This window comes from Mustela lutreola, chromosome 4 (genome assembly GCF_030435805.1).
Source record: "Mustela lutreola isolate mMusLut2 chromosome 4, mMusLut2.pri, whole genome shotgun sequence".
Lineage (NCBI taxonomy): Eukaryota > Metazoa > Chordata > Mammalia > Carnivora > Mustelidae > Mustela > Mustela lutreola.
The window spans coordinates 150,446,416-150,463,481 of NC_081293.1; positions in this window are offsets into that span (position 1 = coordinate 150,446,416).

The following is a 17,066-nucleotide window of genomic DNA, read 5'->3' on the forward strand; positions in this document are numbered from 1 at the left end:
GTGGAGGTGCTAACTAGGCAATTTCTCAGCTTTAGTTACCGGAGTTTCAAATATTCGATTTTTTAAAATAGGTAATTAACAAAACCAAAGAGTCCCAATTTCGAACCCGCCTTGTGGCTTTGATGACATTTGAAGTGTAACCCCGGCAAAGCCGCAAGCACGTTTCCAGAACTGGCAGGGGCGGAAACGCAGCGAGCGGGTGGGGTGGGAGGGAGCGGGAGAGGCGGGCAGACGCACCCCACCCGGTGCACCCTCCACGGGCCTGGGCACGGGGGAAGTGGGGCGGCCGGAGCCGGGGGCGGTGGGGGATGGGAGCCCGCGGCGTCCTGGGCGGGTGTCTGGGCGACACCTCCTCCGCCTGCGCTCGCGTAGGCTCTCGGCTTCGCGTTTGCGATTGGTTGAGCGATTCAGAAAAGGCTCAGAGATAAATGAGGCCGGGGGCGGGCTTGGCCACCGGTGGGGGAGGGGAGCGTCGAGGCAGAGGTATTTGGCGTGGGGATGGGGGCGTCCGCAACCTCGGAGGCTGGAGAAGAGAAGTCAGAGTGGGAAAAGTCGGTATCTAAACAGAAACCATTTCTTCCTGTAGTTTCCAGAGGAGAAGGAGTGGGGTAGGCTGGTACTTTTATTTAAAGAATTTTAGTTGGAGAACTTGGGACTCTTAAAACAGGAAGACCGTTCTGCGTTACCCCAAGGTGATATTCGCACTTGAAAATTGTCCGAGTCCCTTTCTGCCTCTTTTCTGCCCGCATTTGGCCATGAGAGCCATTCATAATTTCCCCTGTATGTAAGAAGTACAATGGTGGGTGTGTGGGGGAGGGTCTGGGCCCGGTGAAGCCTTTACTGGGCCAACAAAATGTAAACTGGAGAAGAGGAATACGGAAATGAACATAGTGCTGAGTTTCTTGTGGAAGTCTGCAAGTGTTTATTGATTGTGTACTCCACTCGAAAGCTTCATTTGCACCAGTTACTTGTGACATTTTTTAACAGGTATTCCGTGGAAAAGATGAAAAATGTTTATTTTTAAAGTCAATGAAATTCTATGTAGCATGGAAATATAAACAGGAATCTTTAATGATCTGGTACTGCTAGTAGTAGAAAATGTATTGTGCGACAGAGAAAATATTGTGATTTACATTGAAACATTTAGTAATTAAAATTGATAGAGTTCGTTTCTCTTTGTCAAATCCATATATGGCATTTAAAAGTGTATATTTTACAATTAAAAGATGAATGACAAATTACTTTTTCTACATGTAGGAACTATTGCACGATATAGAGTATTTGCATTTTTTTCTTTTAAAAGGAACTTATTTTATAGTTTTGTGTTGAACCGGAAGGTGTCAGATCATCCATTTTAAATGCAACTGTTCTAACAGGTTTTTCTTTTTCTGCTAAGCAAATCCAACTTTTTAAATGTAAACTCACTTTCACAATATTTTCATTGACATTTTACTTAGTGAAATGTTGTACTTTATGAGGTCGAGGACACAAATGTACTCTTGTGTAATAATGTTCAGAACCATATTAGGAGCTCTATCTTTAAAGAACATTTCGGGGTGAGGTTTTAAGTTTATAGTTAGGTTTAACTTTTTAAGAGAGCTTACTTATTTTTACTTTTCATGTTTTTAAAAATGAAATCATGGTTCTAAAAAAATATGTATTCTTTAACTTCTGTGGTATTTAAAATGTAAATATCAAAAATTATGAACTATTTTCCATGTACCTGTTGCATATGATCAAAAGCTACTTGGAGAAATGTGCTTTTCATTCATTTAGCAGTATTTGCTTTTCTAAGTATGTCTTTATAAAAACTAGTCTTTTCATCATTTAACTTTTAGTAATTTTTCATTAAGAACAATTTATATATATTCAGCTTGCTTCCAGAGTCACTTAATGGTACCTTCTGGATTGTTCAGTGTATTTGCTCGTATTAAAACTGAGACCTAAGTTAGTATCTCTTTCTAAAGCATGGGATAAATTGTTTATTTTCCATAAATACTAGACCATGCTTGTCTGCCACTATCAAACACATCTAACACCTGGAATTTAAGACAAGTGTGTGCTGTTTTGATGAAATATGTTTCTGGGACTTGAGAACTTAATCTGTGTATTATTGTAACAAACTGGATACTCCGTCTAGGACCTTAAAAACATACAGGAGTTAAATAAACTGAGACATAGAAGGGTGGTAGGTAGAGTCCACTCCACTTCCAGTCATCCAACCACTTGAGGGATAAGTTTATACTCACTGGCTGAGTAAAAAGAGCACGGGTAATTGTCTTTTTACTGGCATTTCAAATGCAAAAACATCTTTGGTGGATTTTCAAAAAATGAATATAAGGTCACCCTAACTTCCAGCCTTTCAGGGAGTCTCACAGAAATTAACCCTGCATATGGGCTACTTCCGAGTTCTTCCCGAAGCAGTTGCAGCTCCTAATTAATGTTAACCCCACGAAAGAATCCCACCCATTGTGTGTGCTCTGATGCGGCTGAGTGTCACCCAACTGCAGTCTGTTTACGCTTTGGACAGCTGCACCTACTCCGTATCTCCTGAGGAAAATAAAAATGTTTCTTATGGTTCAGTGTACTATTTAAAGAGGAAAAACTATGTTTGGAAGGTCGGTTACCGTTGCTGTATCCACAGGTTCTGAGCGAAGGCTGAGCAGGTAGAAGCGAAGGAAAGGGCGTTCTTGATGCTACCCCTAACCCCCGGCCACTCCTGAGAGCACCGGAGAGCCGAAGTCCTTACCGCGGGTGGGCACGCAATGCCCGCCGCGTCGTCTGGGCCCCATAGGAGGTATTTTTTATCATACTCTTGCTCCTTCAAACAGCTCTCCCGGACTCCTGTGTTTAAACCCGATGCGTGATAAGTGGTAACTTGACTCTGCCCACTCTGGAATCTGCCTTCAGTAATTTTTGTTTAAAATCAAAAATAGTACCCTAGGAGACGAGAAGATGGGGTTGTTTCCTTTTTCCCCTGGCTCTGCCCGGAAAAAGAGGGCGGGATTCTTGCAGCTCCCACTGGGGAAGATCCTTCGTTCCTCGCCTCGGAGGCTCTCGACCACTGAACCGTCCTGGCCCTGCCGCTGGACAGGCGCTTTCTGGCTCCGCCGCGGATTCTGTCCCTCCGCGCGGAGCTGTGCACGAGTTAGATGTAGGGGTCGGGAGACCCTCTACGGTTCCCCTCGCCACACGACACCACCTGAGGTTCTTCTCCAGCGCGCGTCCGCCCGCGGGCGGCGGAGACGAACCGGGCAGCGTGTGTTTGGCGACCCTCCCGCACTTCAGGCCTTTGTCGACGGTGCAAGGGGCTACATGGCGCTGGGGGATGTTTGGTACCCACGGAGAAAGACCGCAAGGAGCGCGGGTCCGGGGCGGGGCGGGGCCGCGAGACGGGCGCACACGGCGCGCAAACGCGGCCTCGGGGCGGGGTTTCGCGCTCCGCGGGGCCGACTCGCCGAGACCAAGTTGAGGCGTGGAGTGAGACACCGCCCCTGGCTGGGGAGGGGGCGGGGGGGGCTTCTTCTCTCACCCGATTGGTGGACGGAGGGAGCCTATCACCGTCGGCTGCCGCCGCCAGAGCCGTTTGCTGGTTTCCATTCATTGGACCCTGAGCCGCCCCTGGATTTCCATCTTTTGTGGCGCGAAAATAACCCTTTGCTCCCTCTCATTGGTTTTGTTGTTGAGGGTGGGATTGAGTTCTCGTCTTCTCATTTTTCCTGCCCTTTAACTGCGAGCCCCCAGCCCCAACCCCCAAGGAGGAAAGAGAGAGGAAGAGTAAAAAATAGTTGGAGTGCGTGTGGAGCCCGCCCCTTGGGCTGACCGCGTGGTGCCCGCAGAGTCCCCTCCCTTCCCCCAACGTCCAGCACCCGGAGGTCCTCGGTTTGCGCCATGCTCAGCAGCCGGAGTCACATCTTTCCCTGCTCGTTTCCAACATCTTAGAATTTATACTTCTTTTTTAGTTAAAACCACAGAAGAGGTTTTCAGATGCCTGATTTTTCCTGGGCTTCTAGAGAAAGCGACTCATTCTGCCCCCTCCCTTTCTAACCCCCTTTTGTGGTCCACAGGGTTGTTTTAAGCAAAACTAAACAACCCCTTCAAAAAAAGCAAACGAAAAATTCCGGGTAAAATCAACTATGCCGAGACCACGTTTTCGTTGAAGCTGCCCTAAGACCAAAAGAAGCCGAGACCGACCTTGAAGGATTAGCGATTTCTGTTAACAGAAATGTTCAAATTTTACTGACGTTTGGTGGAGACGGTGAGAAAAAATAAATAAGAGTTTGGCTTAGAAAAGAACAAAACAAACGAATAATCATATTTAATTTGGTTAACTGAAAAAGCTAACAGCTATAGTGCTGTATTCTAAGCAGTGGTGTCTTTGGTGGGTTTGTATTTATATACATACGTTGCTATTGTTCTTCTCAAAAATAAAGATCAGAACTATAGCCATAACAGAAAAGAGGGAAGTGTAAATTTGTTTGGTATATCTAATTTCATAACAGACTCAAATTTTTTTCATTATCTGAAGAAAATGAAATGTGCCAGTTAGAAATACAACTTAATAAATTGTTCCCAGATAATATAATTGTTCATTCTCTTAAGTCTTGACAAAATACCTCGTTTAGTTAAAAAACAGTAAAACAAAAATTGCCTAGTACGTATTAAAAACTTTAAGAAAGTCGGCTTAAATCTGTGAGTTCAAATTTTTTTCTATATTGTTAACTCTTAGGTAGTAATGATGTTACATCACCCTCCTAAGCCTTTTGAAAAAGCTATTTAGTTTTTTCGTTTTAATCTACAAAAGCCAACTAATTGAAGTAAGATAAATTACCACCTATCATAATACTACAAGCTATTTGAGCAGCTCTTTAAAACAAATTTTTAAAACTGACTACATTAGTAAGGAAAAAATTTTTAAATACAGACAGATTTTGGTTTTGTATATATATTTCAAGTATATTTTAGTAATGTGGTTAATAGGTGTTTTTGAAATTTTCGTGTAAAATTATTTCTCAGAAACATCAGAGTAACTTACAAATGATTTGAGTTGAACAAATTAAATCTTAGAAACTAAATTTATAGTGTAATGCTGAAGATTATAGAGTTAATAATTTAGCTAACCCTTAAACACCTTAAAAAATTTAAAATGCAAAGATGATATTTGTAGAGTGATTCTAGGTTGGGATTTACATGATCTTTAACTTGTATTTTTTGAAAATGATATAGTAGAAAAAATAAAGAATTTTTAGAGTAGATTTCAATTGAATAAAAAAGTTCCAAAATTAATCTGAATGAGCAAAAACTCTAAAACCTGAGATATTTTCAAATGTTTTCTGAAAATCTGAGATTTATAGAACCAATATTTTTCTTAAAAAAAAAAAAAACTTTGTTCTGTTTGGGAGAAATTGATTCATTAAATTTTCAAGTAAGTCAGGATTAAGAATCTTAATCTATCTGGTAAACTTTATACATGATTGTTAAAGTAGTAGATAAACATGATTCCTCTTATTGCAGTTATATCCTTTATATTATTGCTTCACTTGAGTGAAACTAAAAATATTCCTTTATTTTTACCATTCTTCTGGGAGGAGGGAGGAATGAGACCTTTAGTGGAAAGAGTCTTTGGTAATTGGTGTGTGTACATAACTATTTGCTGAGGGACCACAGAAATCAAAGAAGATAGGCATTTGTCTGTGGGGGGAGGGGTGTGGAGAGGCTGAGAAGAGGTGGGCATTTGAACTTGTTTCTTGGTTGTAACTCTTTTATCCTTCAGGTTTCCTTGCTAAAGGTGGAGGGAAGGTGGTAGAGAGAATGTATTACCTAATGGAGTAAAATGGGACAGTAATCCAGGCATGAAATCCCACTGGAAAGAGCAATAAGAACATACTGTCCTCACTCAAATGATCGGAAAGTAAAGCACAGGCTGAGGTCATAGCTAGTTTTTAGCATTTGCTAACAAGTACATTTAAAAGACACGTTTTAAGGTCCTATTTTCTTGTTGGGATCCTTTCTTTTCCTGACCATTTCTCTTCCAGAATCCCATTCCAAAACACTCAGGAAATAAGTCCCCTTCATGAAATAGATTCTGTGACATGTAGATACAAATCAGCTCCTAGGTGATTTTAGTGATAAACTGAGGAATTTCACATGCTGTCTGTAAGTAATATATTTTTTGATTTTAATAAGGCAGAATATATTTGTAAATTCCTTACTTGCAGGAGTAATAGTAGACCATTACCATTTCCACTTTGGCTCATTAAGATTCATTTCTCCTTAAGTTCAGTTTACATTTGGGTCCTGAACTTCTCTTAGTATGATGATACCAATGTTAAAGACGGGAGCAGCAGGCTAGGTGAGCATTATTATTTCAAAACATCTCAGCTGAAGTTCATAAGAATCCGAGAACATAAGACATAGCAGGAAAGAAAACAAAACTAATCTGAAATCTTTATCAAAATTGACACTATAAAGTACTGTCTTAGAATTTGTGCCTAATGGTTCTTTTGAAACATTTACCTCTTTTTTTGTGGTAGATTGCTCAAAAATGTAAAAGTTGGTGGTATTTTTGTTGCTTTTCTCAAGTGACAAATTTACTGATCAATTATTTTTAAAATGACAGTGCTAGTGCCTTCTCTAAGGCAAAGTTTTATTTGAACTGGTTTAATATCAATTAAACCTATTTGGTAGTTTCCCCTTATTTAATTTTGGCAGGGAGGGTGTCCTGTGCCAATCATTAAAGTAAGTTTTCTTTTTTTAAGTTATTTTTCTTTGTTAACTATTTATATTGTATTTGTTGTAATCTGAAAATGTTTTTTCCTTGCACTTTCCAAGACTTGGGGAATAATTTTGACGTAACTATATCTACCGCCCAAAATACTAGTAAAGACTTTTTAAAATGTGTATAGTTTCCTACAAACAAGTAGGAAACATATTGAATATTTTCCATTAAGCTAACATAACTCTATTTTCCTTCTTCCTAATTCTAATCTAGCTACTAAAAATCTAATTCATAAAATGACACTAACAAAGGACATAAAAAAAAGAAAAAATACCAATTCTGTTGCATCAGAAATAGGTATAGTCTCTGTTATGTTGATGACATTTCATTCTGGGACAATTAAATACATAATGATGTCTCCATGTTTTGTTTTCGTTTGTTGAAAACTGCTGGGATTTTGCTCCTTAATTTTATTACCGTATCTCTTAACGGTTATTTCTTTCATCTTATATTTCTTTACTACCAAGAACAAAATGACATTTTTAGTTTTGATTTAAGTGAATGGCCATCTCTACAAAGCCAAATAGAAAAACTAAGAAATCTGAAATTTTGGTGTAATGCATTATTGGTGCTTCCCCCTGGCAACCATAGTTCTATTCAAATTTTATTTTAATTTGGAGCCAGTATTGTAAACTTTACAAAACATTACATTGAATTTTGTTTGAAATATTAATAAACAACAAAATATTGAGTGTGTTCATCTAGTGAAAGAGGTAACAGAATTATAGGTAACATTAGTCTTTCCCCTCAAGAGCAACAGATCCGGTTGAGGGCAGTTTTGTTGGGTATGGAATGCAGTCAATGTGTGCAATTGGACAGGAGAATATATACACATATTCCTGTTGAGAAGTCTTGTGGAGATTTGCAAAGGAATAAAGCAAGACAGAACTTGTATTCAAATTCTGAGGTTGCAGGGTAAAACAGGTAATGTAAGCACAATTTTTAAAGTTTGTTTCTTCACCAAACAAACAATACAGACTGAACTGGAATTAGGATGCTATTAGTACATCAACATTAAAATTTAAGTAATTCAAAATGTTTTAATTTTTCTCTTTCTGTGCCTTGTGTTCTGTTTGTAAAAGACTTATTATACCCATAAAATATCCAGTAGCATTATTTTTTTTTTTTGTTAAATTTTTTTTTTTTTTTAAAGATTTTATTTATTTATTTGACAGAGAAATCACAAGTAGATGGAGAGGCAGACAGAGAGAGAGAGAGGGAAGCAGGCTCCCTGCGGAGCAGAGAGCCCGATGCGGGACTCGATCCCAGGACCCTGAGATCATGACCTGAGCCGAAGGCAGCGGCTTAACCCACTGAGCCACCCAGGCGCCCTCCAGTAGCATTATTAAAACATACATGGGATCAATGTAAAAAGTCACAATAACATGATCACCTATTTTTTTTAAAATAGTGTTGAATTTATTTACAAAATACGAAATTATCACAAATCCTTTCTGTTGGATTGTTCTACCACTTGTTTGTGCACATGATCTGTACGTTGATAATTTGTTTTAGTCAAAGTAAGTAGCATTGTTTGAGAAAATGTCTCTACAATAAAAAGAGCCAAAGATATGGTCTGTTGCTGTTTTGAAACCTAAATGTGGAAAGGAAACAGATTTTAAGTGAAAGCTGGGTCATGTTATTTACTGCCTTTTTCATATTTATTGAGGGATGGAGAAATGGATTAAACTGCAATGCTGTTTCAGAACTGATCACAAGTAAAGCTTTTAGGCGCTATAAATGAAGAATGTTGTTTCAACCAATGATAGCCCCTCCTATTACTATTTGTGCAAAATATTCTTTTTCCTTGAATTTTAAATATCCCTAAATTATTTCATTACCAAGGAGGTGGGATGGGGTCATGTTGTATTAGAATATCCATATGTTTTAAGATCCTGAGCTTTTAAACAGATAAATAAATCAGTTTATTATGATTTAGTCTACAATAAGTATTGCATATATTTTCTTATCTATACCATTGTTTTGCTAATAATAAGCTGAATTACTCTCAGATGTGGCAGCTAATGGCAACATATAGCCAAGCACAGAGAAGATGGTTAAGCAAGGAAAAAATATTAAAATCATGTGGAACTTGTTTTTGTTTTTGTTTTTGTTTCTTGTGGAACTCTTGATTAAGCCAAAACTGAAAGTATCTTCCCACAACCAAATCTAGTGATCAGGTTTCTAGTTTTTATTATTAATAGTTAAAATTTGAATGTATGGATAGTATGCAGACATTACTTACTAAAGAACTTGGGAAGAATCTCTTGAACAGTTTGTAGTTTGGTTTAATGTAACTTTATATGTGATATAAAAACAATTACTTTGTTTTTTAAAGGTTTTTTTCATGTTTCCTTGCAGAAAATTAAAAAGCCCAAAAGTTAAGCTAAAGACTATTATTTAGTTAAATATCTGTTATCTATGGACTAAAATATTGTTCTTTTCCTTTTAATTTTTGCATGAAAGCTTGAAACATAACCTATTAAAAGCCAACAGACTTAATGGCATTTATAAGTCCATGAAACAGGTTTTGCTAATTTTTTAAAAATAATCTTACAAGTAAATTAGGTATATCAGAGAATTTGATTTTATGTGTATAAAACTGATTAGGTTGAATATTCAAATAAATTCATTTTGAAAGCAATACAATTCAGGCAGATTGCCTCAGAGTGGCATTATCCAAGTGATTATGCAATGTAATACGAAGTTATAGGGCTCTGAATTTTGAATTCAGCGTGGATATACCAATATAAATATGCAAATAAATTATTATTTTCAAAAATCCAGACTTGAGTGGATAAAGTCAAGAAAGCAGAGTCTGGTGTAAAGGGAAGTCAAAGTGTTTAAAGCACTTGTGACAGGAAAAGGCTGTGTGAACCGGAAGATATCTAGATTCACTACAGTAAATAGTTAAAATTTCTCTAAAATGTGGTTTTGGTAGTGAATATTTTGTGTTTGGAAGCATATACTGTTAGCACTTTTTGTTTAATGGAAAGAGAAATAGATTGAGGCAAAGTATGTTAGAGACGCGGTCTAAAAGACTCCATGTGGGAAAACATCTCCCCCTTTGTATATATATTCTAAATTCTTGGATACCTTTATAAATATGTTCAGGGAATTGTACAGAGTATCTTCTCTTTCATATGATTTGCAGAAGAACCTGTTTCATAATGAAACAGTTCTATAATTTGCAGACTGGAAGGATTATTAGGGATCTGGTAGTTTCCCATTTTACAGTTGAGGAAATTGAGGTCAGGGAAGGTACAGTGCAGGTTCAGTGGGAAGGCTGAGAATTGCTTATCACTGAAGGAAACCATGTGCCCGTCTTCAGCGGGAGATACAACAAATACTTTTTTCCCTATTTTTGGTAATAAGGAAACAGACCCAAGGTGATGTTTGCCTAGACTTAATACCATTATTTAAAAAAAAAAACACACACACACACACACACCTACAATTATGCTAATGCATGGTTCTGTGAGTCCTTGAAAGCTAAAGGCAAAAGCCTTGAGGTAGAAGAGACCTTGGGGAGGAAAGAAGGGGTTCATTTCATTAACTCTGCTCAGAATCTCATTTAAACTATCCCAAAATGATAAAAGCAATTCAATGTAAAAGGCTGGTATGGAAGAAGAGCCCATTATTTCTTTCACCCAGGATTTCTGGTTTTTGTCTCTCAAAATCTTGAAGAGTCAAGGCCCAGCTACATCAGGACCTCTAGAGGCCATGAAATCTGCATTAATAAGCACCTGACACACTCTTAGTGGTCCCCTAAGAAATTCCTCCTTGTATCAAATTTCAAAAATGGGATGTTCAAATTTACTCCATATAACAGCAGTTTAACAGTGGGCTTGGGTTTTCTTTTCTTTATGCTTTAATGAGATTTTAGGGGTGGGAAGAGCTGTGTATTACCACACACACACACACAAACACACACACATATCTCCCAGTGGAGTAATTCAGACTCTTTCCCTCCTCTCCCACCTATTGGATTGTTAAACATTTGGCAGAGGCTCACATGCCACCAGCGTTTGTTTGCTCATGCCAGTGTGGAGTGGTGGTCACTGGCCATAAATCCTGGCTTCCCACCCCTAACTAGATACATGAACCTAAGAGCTCAAAGTCCTTGGCTGCACCTTTGAATTAAAAGCTGCCCTTACATCATTTTGTTTACCTGGAGATCTTTTGGTCTTCATAAACTGTGGATGCTACAACGGCAGACACCTGTTTCCTATGTATGCCGCTGACCCTCCTGTGACCCTGAGTCAGTCGGTTGTTGTTGTTTTTAACCTCCTTGGCCTTTGTTTCCACAACTGTAAAGAGAGTTTAAACTACTTACACCATTCTTTACCTTTTTCACAACAGAGTACTGAGTAGACTTTCTACAAATATTAGTGGAATTTCGTTTCAGAAAAAGGAGGAGGACTAGGAATATCATTGAAATGATTGGACAACTTCAGAAAGTTCTATAAAATGCATGGGGCGGGGGGGCACCTGGGTGGCTCAGTGGGTTAAAGCCTCTGCCTTCGGCTCGGGTCATGATCCAGGGTCCTGGGATCGAGCCCCACATCTGGCTCTCTGCTCTGCAGGGAGCCTGCTTCCTCCTCCTCTCTCTCTCTCTCTCTCTCTCTCTCTCTGCCTGCCTCTCTGCCTACTGTGATCTCTGTCTGTCAAATAGATAAATAAAATCTTAAAAAAAAAAAATGCACGAGGGGAAGAGATTACTGCTTGGAACTGGAAAATGATGCAAAGAAAGATATTCTTTTATTTTTTCCTAAAGATTTTATTTATTTGACAGACAGAGATCACAAGTAGGCAGAGAGGCAGGCAGAGAGAGAGAGAAGGAAGTAGGCTCCCCGAGCAGAGAGCCCAATGCAGGGCTCTGGGATCATGACCTGAGCTGAAGGCAGAGGCTTTAACCCACTGAGCCACCCAGGTGCCCCAAGGAAGGATATTCTTTAAATAAGAAAGCTTATTTAAATACCACAGATCAGTAACAGTGAGAGGAGAATAAAACAAATATCTTTGTTTTATAGAATAAAAACAAAAATCTTCCCTATAAAGGAATCCTTTATTGAGTCCAACCACTTAACATGAGCCAATGTCCTGACCAAAAGATATACAAATTAAAAAAAAAAAAAACCTTACAGCTAATTTCCCAATACCTAAAATTTTGTCCGGCATGTAATATATACATCATTTTTTTTAAAATTTTGATTTGTGGTAGCCAGCTGCCTCAGTGGAGCCTGTGACTCTTGATTTTAGGGTTGTGAATTCGAGCCCCACATTGGATGACTCAGCTAGCTGAGCTAGCCAGGTGCTCCCACAATTTGTTTTCATCAAAGGGTTTCCTTCTTTTAGAATTGGATCCTCATGCTTCGTATGAAATTAGGTAAGAAATTATTACCATTATACAGAATTTATGGGGTAAAGAACATATAAAAGGAAAACAAAAATGTCAAGAATTTAAAAACTGATGAGTTAAATGTCAAATTAGATGATCAATCAATATGAATGTTTATTAATAATTGTCTCTAAATTAATTTTCTAACTGTTTCCCTTAGATTTCTGAAGAATATATCAATTTAGATACCTTAATTTTATAAAAACAAATTAAGGATAATTAGAACAAAAACTGAAGCCTCTTCATGTGACTCTTGATCTCAGGACCATGAGTTCAAGCTCCATGTTGTATGTAGAGATTACAAAAAAGAAAAAAAAATTAAAACTTAAAAAAAAAAACAAAACCTGGAGCTTCTTGAGACCAATTGGAAGTTACTCTAGCTCAAACTAAAGGGAAACAAAATATCGTTAGATTTAAAACATATGTACTGAATTTAAAGAATTTAAAGGGCTCAGTTTAAATATTTATATTTACTTCTAGGTAAATATTTATATTTACTTCTATTCTACTTCGATTCTAGGTGGTTTCTGGAAAAATCTGTAAGGATTATTTTAAAAAGGCATAAAACTCTCTTTTCAGCTGCAGTGACTATCTCTGACTTGAGGTTTTCCCCTCTAGAGTTGAAACATTCATTTGAGCAACATTCAGAAGGAACTTTTCCATAGAAATAGAATTAAAGAACTTCAGCATAGTTGTTCCTTGCAAAATAGCTTTAGCAGTGATGCACTTGAAAAACTAGCAAAAATAATGGCAATAGCAGCGCTCTAAGAAAAAAAAAATCCTGCCAATGAATCTTTATTTTAAATATTAAAAATAAGCACAGTTATAGGACTCAGACTTTAATACTCTGTGATGTCAATATCCCTGTGCATTTTATGTGTTTAATTTGTTCTTGTAAAATGAAGGCGAGAGAAGTTTGATGAAGCAAACTTAGTGATTCAGAAGACATTTCTTATTTCTCACTTACTTAAAATAATAAAATTTAATGCCAAAAAAAAGCAGTTCATTGGAATTTATTGAAACAGATTTGAGTGGTGCTTTCACCTATGATATTGCAAATTTTTGCAGAGACTAAAATTTTCATAATCTAGGCAAATTGAAAGGATATTTCGTTAACACAAATTTTATAATGTGAAAATAAATGAAGACTTCCAATGATAACTTAGTAGAAAAGATTATTTATTTAGTTTATAGCTCCCACGTCTTATAAAAATAAAAGCCTTTAAAAAAATAAATAAGAGCTTTTAATCTGGTTCTGCTCCTTTGGAGTTATTAATAATACAATATGAGATAAGAGATTTTTATTTGGTAAAACTTTTATTCCACTGCAAAATTTTAATATATTTTTAATGAGAAAAGTCACCATGGTCTAAATCAGAACTAATAGTTCTTTGAAAAACAAGACAATCAAATTTGGGTTGATTTTTCCTTTCAATTCCTAAGCTAGTTTTTTTTCAGGTTAAAAATGTTTTATGTCCATGACACAATCAAAAGTAGACCCATTGTTCACTTTATGTTTGAAACTTTTTCTTTGTTCTTTTTATTTTGTAATATAGTGAACTTAAAATAATTGTGATTCAGTTATTCATAGCTTCATAAGCAAAAATAAGAATAAAGTCTGAATTTGACATAGCACTTTGTCTATATATTGCGAGACATTTATCATTTAAAAAAAATTTTAGGGACACCTGGCTGGCTCTGTCAATGGAGAATGCAACTCTTGATCTTGGGGATGTAAGTTCAAGCCCCAGGTTGGGTGTAGTGATTACTTTAAAACAAAACAAGCAAAAACAGAACAAAACCTGGAGCTTCTCGGTGGCTCAGCTGATTGAGTGGCTAATTCTTGGTTTCAGCTCAGATCGTAAGCTCAGGGTCCTGGGATGGAGATCCACATCAGGCTCCACATTCACTGGGGACTCTAAAGTTTCTCTCTCCCCCTCTCCTCTGCCCTTGCCCTGCTCATGCTCTCTCTTAAAATAAAAATAATTTTTTAAATAAATTAAGAAATAAAAATCCTTGAAAAAAATAAGACATCAGAAAAAATTTTGACTTATCTCCTCTATTAAGAGTGTCAACCAATTGGCAAGGTCTGCTTTATCTTTGTATGTAAGTAAACTCCACAAGGTCAGAGATTTTTTTTTTTAGGGTCTATGTTGCTTACTGCTAATTTCCCAATACTTGAAATTTTGTCTGACATGTAATATATACTCAATAAATATTTGTGAGTGAATGCATGATACTATATAACTTTCAGTCTTCTATGAAGCAAGTCCTCAATTAAAGTTGTTGAACACACAAATGCTAGGATGTTTGTGCAAATGCATATGCTACCTCACTCTCTAAAATGCATGGGGTAGGGCACCTGGCTGGCCCAGTCAGTGGAGCAGTCAGGTCTTGATTTCGGGGTTTTGAATTTGAGCCCCACGTTGGGTGTAGAGGGTGTCTGGGTGACTCAGTCGGTTAAGTGTCTGACTCCTGATTTCGGCTCAGGTCATGATCTCAGGGTCTTGGGATAGAGCCTTGCAAGTCAGGCTCCACGCTCAGCAAGGAATCTACCTGAGATTCTTCCCTCTCCCTCTGACCCTCTTCTCTGGCGCCTGCATGCTCTCTCTCTCTCTAAAATAAGAAAAATCTCTGGGGGCGCCTGGGTGGCTCAGTGGGTTAAGCCGCTGCCTTCCGCTCAGGTCATGATCTCAGGGTCCTGGGATTGAGGCGGCATCAGGCTCTCTGCTCAGCAGGGAGCTTGCTTCCTCCTCTCTCTCTGCCTGCCTTTCTGCCTGCTTGTCATCTCTCTCTGTCAAATAAATAAATAAAATCTTTAAAAATGATAATTTAAAAAAATCAACAAAATCTCAAAAAATAAAAAGCTTGGTGAAGTAGTGCTTACTTATTTTTTTCAATAACTATTTGGACTCTAAAAGGTTTAGGGCACTGTGGAGGATAGAGATTGATTCATACAGCATGGTCCTTGCCTGCCACGCTTTAAGAGGCAGCATATAAACACCAATCATGTGATCCTTAAAAATATCAGTGATTTATCCAAAATGTCCTTAATTTTCCTTAATGGCCCATTTTATTTATTTATTTGTTTATTTTTATTTAATTAATTAATAGATTTGACAGAGAGAGGGAGAGATCACAAGTAGCCAGAGCAGCAGGCAGAGGGGGAGGGGGAAGAAGGCTCCCCACTGAGCAGAGAGCCTGATGTGGGACTCAACCCACTGAGTCACCCAGGTAGCCCCTTTATGGCCCATTTTAAAGCCTTTATTTGGGAATTTGTATAAACCCTTCTTGGACATATCTAAATGATATGAAAATATTCAAGTGCCTTTATAAAAATGAAAGTGCCTTGGGGCGCCTGGTTGGCTCAGTGGGTTAAAGCCTCTGCCTTCGGCTCAGGTCATGATCCCAGGGTCCTGGGATCGAGCCCCACATCGGGCTCTCTGCTCAGCTGGGAGCCTGCTTCCTCCTCTCCCTCTGCCTGCCTCTCTGCCTACTCGTGATATGTCAAATAAATAAAATCTTTAAAAAAAAAATAAAATAAAAGTGCCTCATAAAACACTTTTTTTTTTTTTTTAAGTAAACTCTATGCCCAATGTGGGACTTGAACTCATGACCAAGAACTCATGATCAAGAGTTGCATGCTGCATGAGGTGAGTCAGGCAGGTATCCCGTACAACAACACTTGTATCAAATAAAACATTTTTTTGTTGTCACCCAGAGGTTTCTTGGTTTTTCTTGTCCTAACAGAAATTGGGGGGAAGGGGCCACAAGAAGCTCACTATCTGTTGTTCAAAGAACCATCCCCTGCAAGCATCTCTCAAGATGGAAAGCATGCTTTCTCATTCTAAATACCAGGATTTGGTTAACAAGTTCACATTCATCCTACCAGTTCCTTTCAGCAATTTTTTTTTTTTTTTTTTTTTTTTTTTTTTAGTTTATTTAAGGGGCACCTGACTGACTCAGTTGTTAAATGTCTGACTTCAGCTCATGTCAAGATCCCAGAGTCCTGGGACTGAGCCCCACATCAGGCTCCCTGCTCCATGGGAAGCCTGCTTCTCCCTCTCCCACTCCTCCAGTTTGTGTTCCCTCTCTCACTTTTCTCTGTCAAATAAAGAAATAAAATCTTTTAAACAGGGGCGCCTGGGTGGCTCAGTGGGTTAAGCCGCTGCCTTCGGCTCGGGTCATGATCTCAGGGTCCTGGGATCGAGTCCCGCATCGGGCTCTCTGCTCAGCAGGGAGCCTGCTTCCCCCTCTCTCTCTCTGCCTGCTTCTCTATCTACTTGTGATTTCTCTCTGTCGAATAAATAAATAAAATCTTTAAAAAAAAAAAATAAACAAAGTTTTGTTAAGTACTCTCTATACCCAGTGTGGGGCTCAAACTCACCACCCTGAGACTGAGTTCCATGTTCTACCAACCAAGCTAGCCAGGCGTCCCTTTCAGCCAATTTTTGAAACTCAATCATATATCCTTTTATTCTGACTTTCTTAGATTACAGTATCCTGTTTCTCGTAGTCTTGTGTCTTAAAATATTCACTGATAGATGCCATTGATCATTTATTGCCTTCTTCCAGACTCCTATCCTTTCATTGTTTTGGGGGCAATATTCAACGTCCAGGCATGGATTCACTATAATTTTGTGCACGTAAAGCTCTGTTTCTAAAAGTTTTTCAGTAATTTGTGAGTATCACCCAGGATGGTAAATTTCAGGCTTCTTGAAACTGCATTTCTGGCTGCCATTTAAGTGCAATTATACATGATGACTCCTCCATGTCTTTCCAGGGTATCGGTTTTTGGCTCAGAGCAGAGCCCCTAATTTTTCCTCTTCACTCTTACCTAGGCTGAAGCTTATTTTGCACTCTTCATGTTCTTAAGCAAATGGATGG